We start from the raw sequence: 8,866 nt of genomic DNA, 5'->3' as shown, positions 1-8,866 counted from the left end.
TTCTGTAAACTAAACCTTTATTCTGTAAACTAAACCTTTATTCTGTAAACTAAACCTTTATTCTGCAAACTAAACCTTTATTCTGTCGACCTTTAACCTTTTAACGAGCTTGTTTTGGATTCTGAAGCCAGACTTTTATCTGCCTTTAACGGACCCGGTACAGAACCTTCCCAACTGGAAAACGTTTTCTGCTTCCAGAACCGAAACTACGACAGGAAGTCCAATCAGAACTTCACATCATTTAAAACCAAACCCAGAACCCAGAACCCGACCCGTCAGCGTTGGACTCACTGTTCCTGCCGGTCCTCAGCCGGGTCAGCAGCTTCTGGGTGGACAGCAGGTCTCCGCTCTTCACCGCCTGGAGAAGCTCCTGCTCCTTCCCCATCCTCCTCTTCCTCCTCGGGTCGGACCGGACCGAACCGGCTTCACTGGGATCCCTCCTCCTCTTCGTCCTCTTCCTCAGAGCTTCATCCTGAGTAGCAGCCTCCTCTTCCTCTTCAGAAGGACCTGAGAGAGGACAGGCAGCAGTGAGGATGAGGAGGAGGAAGACCAAATCATCAGTCTGATCTTCATCCTCGTCTCCGGAGTTTAAACACTGCAGGAAAAGTTCTGGTTGACTACTCTGAAGATTAATCAATTCTGATTGATTATTTGGATAAAATAGATGCAAATTTTGGCTATTTAAACCTGTTTAAAACGATATGACACATTAAAAATGCACATGAACAAATAATTAGTTTCTTGTTTTAAATCAGAAAATCAACATTTATTGTCCGACAGTCACCAGCAGCTTTCTGTTAGGAAGCGTTTGATCATTCACAGCGACAGATTTACAGATAAAGGAACTTTTTCTTTTTTAAAGCAAAATGTTTAGATTTTATTTATCTGGTTTCCTCTCAGCTGATCGTCTTTTGCTGAATCCGCATTTACCAGTTAATGATTAATCGATTTCTACATTAGCTGATTATTTCATTAATCAGATTAATGTTTGCAGCTCTTAGCTGGTTCCATCCATCCATCTTATCCGGGTCGGGTCGTGGGGGCAGCAGCTTCAGAAGGGAGGCCCAGTCTTCCCTCTCCAGCCTCTTCCAGCTCCTCCAGGAACCCCAAGCCGTTCCCAGGCCAGCAGAGAGACATCGTCCCTCAGTGTGTCCTGGGTCTCCCCTCCTCCCGGTGGGACGTGAACTCCTCACCAGGGAGGCATCCTGACCAGATGGCCGAGCCTCAACTGGCTCCTCTCGACATTGAGGAGCAGCAGCTCCTCAATGTCTCCTCTGAGTCCCTCCTGGATGACCGAGCTTCTCTCTCTAAGGGAGAGCCCAGCCACCCTGAGGAGGAAACCCATTTCGGCCGCTTGTATCCGTGACCTCATTCTTTAGGTCATGACCCAAAGCTCATGACCATAGATGAGGGTGGGAACGAAGATCAACCGGTAAATCGAGAGATTCACTTTTTGACTCGGCTCTCTCTTCACCATGACGGACCGGTGCAGCGCCCGTTTCACGGCAGACGCTGCGCCAATCCGCCTGTCGATCTCCTGCTCCCCTCTTCCCTCATTCATGAACAAGATCCCCAGATACTTAAACTCCTCCACTTGAGGCAGGACGACCCCCCTGACCCGGAGAAGGCTCTCTACCCTTTTCCAGGTCAAGACCATGGCCTCGGATTTGGAGGCACTGATCCTCATCCCGGCCGCTTCACACTCGGCTGCGAACCGCTCCAGCGAGAGCTGCAGATCATGACCTGATGAAGCCAACAGGACCACATCATCCGCAAAAAGCAGAGATGTGATCCTAAGGCCACCAAAACGGATCCCCTCAACGCCTCGGCTGGTCAGAGATTCCGTCCATGAAAGTACAGAATCGGTGACAAAGGGCAGCCTTGGCGGAGTCCAACTCTCACCGGAAACGAGCCCGACTTGCTGCCGGCAATGCGGACCAGACTCTGACACCGGTCATACAGGGATGTGACAGCCTGTATCAAAGGGCCTGATACCCCATACTCCTGGAGAATCCCCCACAGGCCCCATAGGGACACGGTCGAACGCCTTCTCCAAGTCCACAAAACACATGTAGACCGGTTGGGCGAACTCCCAGAACCCTCCAGGACCCTGCTGAGGGTGTAGAGCTGGTCCAGTGTTCCAGAACCCGTCCCCCCACCCGTAGGCGGAGGGAGGCTACCCTCTAGTTCACCTGGGTGAACCCCAACGTACAGGCACCGAGATGGGGGCAACAAGTATGCCCACTCCTGCCCGGCGCCTCTCACCGTGGGAGACTCCAGAGTGGAAGTACGTCCAGCCCCTCTCAAGGAGGCTGGTTCCAGAACCAGAGCCATGTGTTGAGGTGAGGCCGACTATTTCTAGCCGGAACCTCTCAGCCTCCTTCCCCACCAGAGAGGTGACGTTCCACGTCCCAAGAGCTTCTGCAACCGAGGATCAGATCGCCAGGGTCCCCTCCGTCTCCCACCGCCCGTCCCACCCTGCGCTCGGCCCCTTTGGCCCCTCCCATAGGTGGTGGGCCCATGGGAAGCAGGAGCCATGTCTCCTCTTCAGGCTGGTTGAGAAGCGTTTTTAATGATCCCAGATCAGATCAGCAGCGATTCCAACAAAACGTTTCTGCTTCAGTTCATCTGAATCAAACTCGGATAGAGCTGAAAACGTTACAAACCGATTAGAAACCATTGAACGAAAACCCCAGACAGTAAAATCAGGTTTTTTTAATCCATCCTCCATTTCATTTATATATTTTAAAACTTTCTTGGCACTAGTGGCCTTTAATGGCCGTTGATCAATATTCATGTTTCCAAAACGATTTCACATCAGAACAATCATTTAAAAATGTTTTTCTATCCAGAAGGTTCTGGTCACGTTCAAAGTGAACAGAGAGAAAACTGAGTGGAAGGAAAACATTCAAAACCGAAAACTCGACTGGATTGTGAAGCAAAGTCCTTTCAGCAGTTTGGAGATGAACCTGATCTGGACTCAGAACCTGAAGGTCCAAACCATCCAGGTAGAACTTCTCCGTCCTGCAGCTGATCCACATCAGAGCTTCACCTGAACGGCGCAGAGGCTCTGAATCAGGATCCATGTTCCACAACAGGTTTCCACAGATTTTCCTTCCACTCAACGTTCCACCAATCTCCTTGAATACTCACTCAAGATGAGTCCTGATTCATATAAATTTAATTTTTTAAATTAATTAGTGATAAAACTTATTGTCTGTAGAAGAAAAACTGGTTAAAGCCTCGTGAAATGTGATATTTTTAAACCTCAGGGCCTCCGTAGTTTACACAAACACACCTGTGACAGGTGAGGTGACAGGATGCTTTAATTAGACCACAACAAGCCCTGCGGCAACAGGAGCTGCTTCAGCTCCGCGATGAAGAGGAGGTCGGAGCTTCATCCCGGATCCAGTCTGTTATGTAACGGAGTGGTTCCGTCAGTCCTCCGGGCTCTGTGGGTCATCCAGAAACCTCTACTGGGACCGGAACGAGAACCAGAACCCTCTGTGTCTCTTTTTGTCTCACAGAAAATAAAACTTTCACTTTCTGTGGACCCAAACGCAGCAGAGTTCCTGTAAATCACGACTCGGTTCAGGTACCTGAACACAACATGGAGGCTCCAGAACCGACCTTCGGATCGAACTTAGACCCGATCCAAAAATAACTTTTTCCACCCTGAAATCAGAGCCAGAACCCCCGGTCGGAACCTTGAAGAAGACTCACCTTCAGGCTGAAACTTTAAATCCACCAAACTCCCGGGAAGAGCCGCGGGAAAAGTCCGACAGGACCTGGAAAAGTGGAGACCGAATTCCCAGTGTCCAGAAAACGGGAATATTCCAGAAAAGTTCCAGTTTTCCCGAGCTTTACCTGGACCCAGAAGGCACCGGCTGTGGGTTCTTCACGGTTCCGGACTGTAGGTCCAGTTCGGCTCCTTTAAACGGGTTCGGGTGGTCCCGCGGCTCCAGCTTCCCCTCCTCTGCCTGAATGCCACATTCTGGACTCTCCCGAATTTACTCACACTGTCAAGTTAGCCTGAAGGTAGCAGGAAGCATCCAGATCAGGCCTTCAAAATAAAACCTCAGCTTTTAAAATCCAACATTTCTGTCTCTTAACCAGCCAATGGTTAATTATTCGTGTATGAAATATTTCATCCATTCTCTGGACTGACCCATTTACAGCCCGAAGGTCATATCTCTCAATGTTATTAATGTCTTAATATGAATCAGTTTTAATAAGAGTCAGATCAAATTTATTAACATGCAAACCAAACTGAAGAAATTAAATAATGTCACCAAATGAGAATAAATGCATGAAAATAAAAATGAGTATTTAAAAATCATTCATTGGAGTTAAGAGAAAAATATGTTTACACTTTTATTCCCACCATACAATAAAATAAAGAACAGCTCAAATCAGATGGTTTCTGTTCTTATATTTATTCAATATTGAAGGTTTTTATTTTTATTAAAATACAGTTTAAAGCAACACAAACCTTCATCTACACATAGTGAGAAAGATTTTAGGGTGATGGAGCATGAAAATAAAATCTGATTTCCCTCCCCCTTAATTTAAAAAATAATATTTACAAATGTCAGACAATATTTAAAGTAACTTGCATTATTTCAATCATTCCTTCTGGGATTTGACCTGAATTAAAAATCTAAGCAAATAAAAACTGGAAAACAAAATGGTTGACGGGATTGGCTGACATCACTGAACTACGGAAGCCCAGAGGGTCTAATTCATTTAAATATATATATCAGTTTTACAAAACGTAAATCTTCATAAACAGAAAATAATGTATCAAACTGATTTATTGCCCACTCCCGATTTTATGTTCTCATACCAAAGATGTAACTAGGCTTTTATTTTGAAACTCCAATCGGTCCTCTTCCGGTTGTGTTGTCGCGGCTCCGCGGAGCTTCGAAGATCCGTCAGACTCCTTCCCTCCCGCTTCCAGTCACTTTCCCTGCAGGTTTTAATGAGACCGTCAAAGGAAAATAAAGTTATTCCAGGTTTTCCTGACCATCTCATCCTAGTCCGGAAAAATTAGTTCAGCAACAGAGAAAGTCAACGAAAATCCCAGTTAGACACCAAATCACTGAACTGGAGGATTTCATGTTCCCCCGTCAGCAAAGCAGAAGATCCTGAACGCATCCACTGCTCTGATGGTGGAGGAGGTATCATGCTGAGGGCCCGCTTCCTGTCCAGTCCATGATGCTGAAGGTCTGGCTGAGGAAGAGGAGGGTCCAGCTGCTGCACTGGTCTGTTCCCAGTACGGAACGCTGGGAACAACCCAGAGTGACCAGTCTGAATCAATGTTTCCTCCTCAGCCAGAGCAGATTGGAGGAAAAACCTGCTGCTGTGCAGATTTTTATGAAGTTTAGAAATATTAATGTTTGATCAGATTTTTATTTTTCTCTTAATTGTTTCTGCTGCTGAGAAATCGGACCTTAAGAGAACGATGAGTTTATTTTATTATAATTGGAACAAACATTGGTGGGAACACTTGTGCTAACGCGCTAACAGCAGAGCTAATTCTTTAGCGCACTTAGCTTCACCTAAATTCATTTTCCAGATAAAATCTAAAGCAAACATTTTCTTTGCTGTTTTGTAAACTTTCAAAACAGCAAACAGGCGTTGAAATAAAGTTCAACGCCTGTGTTGAAGTTTAGATTATTAACCGTTTCTTAAGTAACTAGATGTTTATATATATATTCATGCTCTTATTTTGAAGTAGTGAATACTGTTTACACTGCTGTTTCCTCATGTTTTTTAAATAACATGAGGATTCAAATATATGGATTGTTTTGAGAGCCTCCATTTCAACACAGTCGACGTTAGTGCTTTAGCAATAGCTTTTATTTATTTAATAAACCAGAAAGTCAGAAAGACTCAAATAATTACTGTATAATAATAATAATAAGATAACATGTTTACCTTAGACCAAATGAGGAAAATGTTTACTGGTAGTTGTTTAGTATTTCAGCTTCCTGTCTGGAGTCTGTAGAAAGCGCTGAGTCAGAGGCACTCCTGCCATCTGGTGGTAGACATTGGAACTGCAGCTCCCACAGTAAAAAGAACCGGTTCTTCTGGGCCGTTCTGCCGAACCGAATGGCATACTAATAATAATAGAGTGAATCTGACTGAGACCCAAAACATGGACCGATTTACACCTTAAAAACGTTTTAATGGATTAAAATAGAATTTGCAATAGAAGGGAATAAAATACTGAAAAAACTTTATTATGCTCTTCATGCAGGGATGCTGCCGTCACAATGTGTCGCTCTACAGAGCAAGACAGCCAGCTAACACTTGAGTTGGGAAACAATACAGTCCTCGACGGGGTTTTTGGGCTTTATTTTCAACTTTTTTCCTTTAGACTCCTTGTAAAACTATCAAAACATGAAAGGAAGTATTTATCAGTTACAGATAAAACAAAGAAGGCAACTAAACCTCAGCTAACAAACGGTACATTTGGATAATTTGCTAACCATGTAACTTGGCTCGGCTAAACGGCTTGGTACTTGTAAAGCACCTTATCAAGTCCAGAGGACTACACACACACACACACACACACACACACACACACACTTGAAAAATACCTGGAGCTCAAAGGAATAATAAGCTTCGTTATACAATATTTAAATAATACAATTAGTTTACAGATGAATAATGTCCAAGACTCTCCATGAGTACAGCCAGAGCATTTCTCCCCAACTGATCAAATTAAATGCACCAAACAATGTTTCAAATTATTTAGAAAGTACGACAGAATAATCTAGTCCAGTTTTGACTAGATGCGTTTTTTAACTTCAGGAGATTAAAGATGCTGAAGGTCGAGAAAAATTAGGTGGAATCGCCCTTTAGTCATTTCCCGAATCGGAAACCAACTTCAGCTGCGTGACGTGGTTGGTGTGTCGGGGCGCCACCAGGAATCTTGGGCCTCATGACAAAAACTTTAACTGGTCCCTCCATGCAGCTGGGCAAACTGTATGAACATCAGTTGCTTAAATGTTTTAGTTTGCTGAAAGGTCACAGCAACAGTCACAGGCAACATGCAAAATACAGATGAAGCAATCCAGACTTCTCAAAAAATGGTATGTTGTTGCATTTTGTTGAAGCTGCAGAATGTAACTTTAATTTTAAAAGGTTTTTTTCTGTATCTGTTAAAGATGTCACCATGTTGTGACAGCTTGTTATGAAAAAGATCATCTGTGAACAGATATAAATTGACACTCGTCTTTTGTCTCTTTGAAAACCTGAACGTATGATTCTGGCAGCAGAGCAGCAGCATTCCTGTCTCGTTCTGCTGAACACCATCAGGCGGCAAGCAGGAACCAACCATTTCCTGCAGATCCAGGGGGATTTTTGCTCTGGAGGGGGAACATTTCACTTTTACTGTTAAAAACAATTAGAAAACAACAAAACAGAAATTATTAATTTTGTTGCTGACAGGGCCCCAAATTTTTTTCTCTATTTTTATAGGGCGATAAATATATTTTGTGGGAGCGCCCCCTGTTGGCCAGGGGCCCCTGGAATTGTCCCAACTTCCCTCTGGGTGTGGTACTCATTTCTGGACACTAGGGGTGGTAAAACGCTGAACTTCTGCTCAGCTGCAGAAAATGACCACAGAAGAAGACGAACATTAACCTGTTACAGCGGGAATAGTTCAAACCCTCTGTTGTTATGAGGTCCAATAGCAGGAAAGCAAGAAAACTGAACAAAAGTAAATATTAATTAACAAATAATGGAAACTGTCAGAAAAGGATCGCTGCAACTCAGACAGGAAATGAAGGATCTCAAGCTAAAATAATAAAAGTTAAAGGATTTAGACGAGTTAGGAAATTAATAACTTAAATGTATTAATAAATATGGATACTGTAAGGAAGGTTAAACTTTATTAGACTTTGAGCTTGGTTTTGTATTTTAGTTCTCCGAGCCCAAGTTAGATCAGCGAATGCAACACAGCTCTGGAGGCAAGGCTAGTATCGCGAGATTGTGTGTTCATGTTGTTGGTAACGGCTCTCACTGCTCACCGCCTGGACATTGCTAAATGCTGTCTGTGCCAGAGCTAGAGGCCGGAGACCACACAGTTCTTACGTTCAAACAGCTCAGTTGCCATTGTAACTCGTTGTTCATGAAAGAGACTCTTCTTTTTTGTCGTGTATCTTCGCTACCTACACGCCTCCGTCACACCGGAAACCAAAAGCACGACAATATGAAGACAGAGAGTCTAAAACACAAGATCAGATAGATGACAATTTCATCCATCTGTCATCCATCTACACACCAGGAAACAAAGTTTATGTTGTTTACCTTGTTTTTTTAAATCTCAATATAAAGACGTCATTTAGGAACATAAAGATCTGATTTCTAATAAATGACCTTTTTATGTTGGCAGAGGCTACTGATGTTTTGAATACCCAAATGAAGTGTGTAGTTTCTTGTGTCGTTGATCAGCAGTGAAACTGTTGGGTTCCTGGGTGTTTCCATCCTTTAGGGGCGCCTGGAGGTTATTCCTGGAGGGCATGGACCAGCTGATCTGAACCACCTGCTCTGCATTATCTCATCTGGAGGAGCATAAGAGGAGGAGGCCTACAGATCGGTGCCAGAGTGTTTGCCAGTCTTGGTAGTTCAGGCCACCTTTTATATCCTAGTGCTTGCTCTCTTTGAGAATTCCTTGTGACATTGTTTTGTGTCTCCTTCCCAGAAACTCTCCCTGAGACGCCGGTGGATCCTACCCACCGGATGCCTTTAAACTCACCTCATCATTGTGACCAGAGCCCCTGGATCTTCAAGCAGGCTGCCTCCCTCGCTCTCGCCGCAGAGAGAACCTGAGCTGGTCTTGTCCGCCCTCCGCCGT

The 8,866-nt window shown here is 44.3% G+C and overlaps 1 protein-coding gene across 1 annotated transcript in view; it reads right to left on the bottom strand.

Annotated features, from left to right (window-relative positions):
• The window catches only part of st6galnac2 (ST6 (alpha-N-acetyl-neuraminyl-2,3-beta-galactosyl-1,3)-N-acetylgalactosaminide alpha-2,6-sialyltransferase 2), a 27,266-nt gene that overhangs the window by 8,880 nt on the left and 9,520 nt on the right, over positions 1–8,866 (bottom strand).

Source organism: Poecilia formosa, unplaced genomic scaffold (genome assembly GCF_000485575.1).
Source record: "Poecilia formosa unplaced genomic scaffold, Poecilia_formosa-5.1.2 Scaffold339, whole genome shotgun sequence".
NCBI classification, from domain to species: domain Eukaryota; kingdom Metazoa; phylum Chordata; class Actinopteri; order Cyprinodontiformes; family Poeciliidae; genus Poecilia; species Poecilia formosa.
Note: the sequence above shows the minus strand (reverse complement) of the source record. Positions and strands in the feature narration are given on the sequence as shown.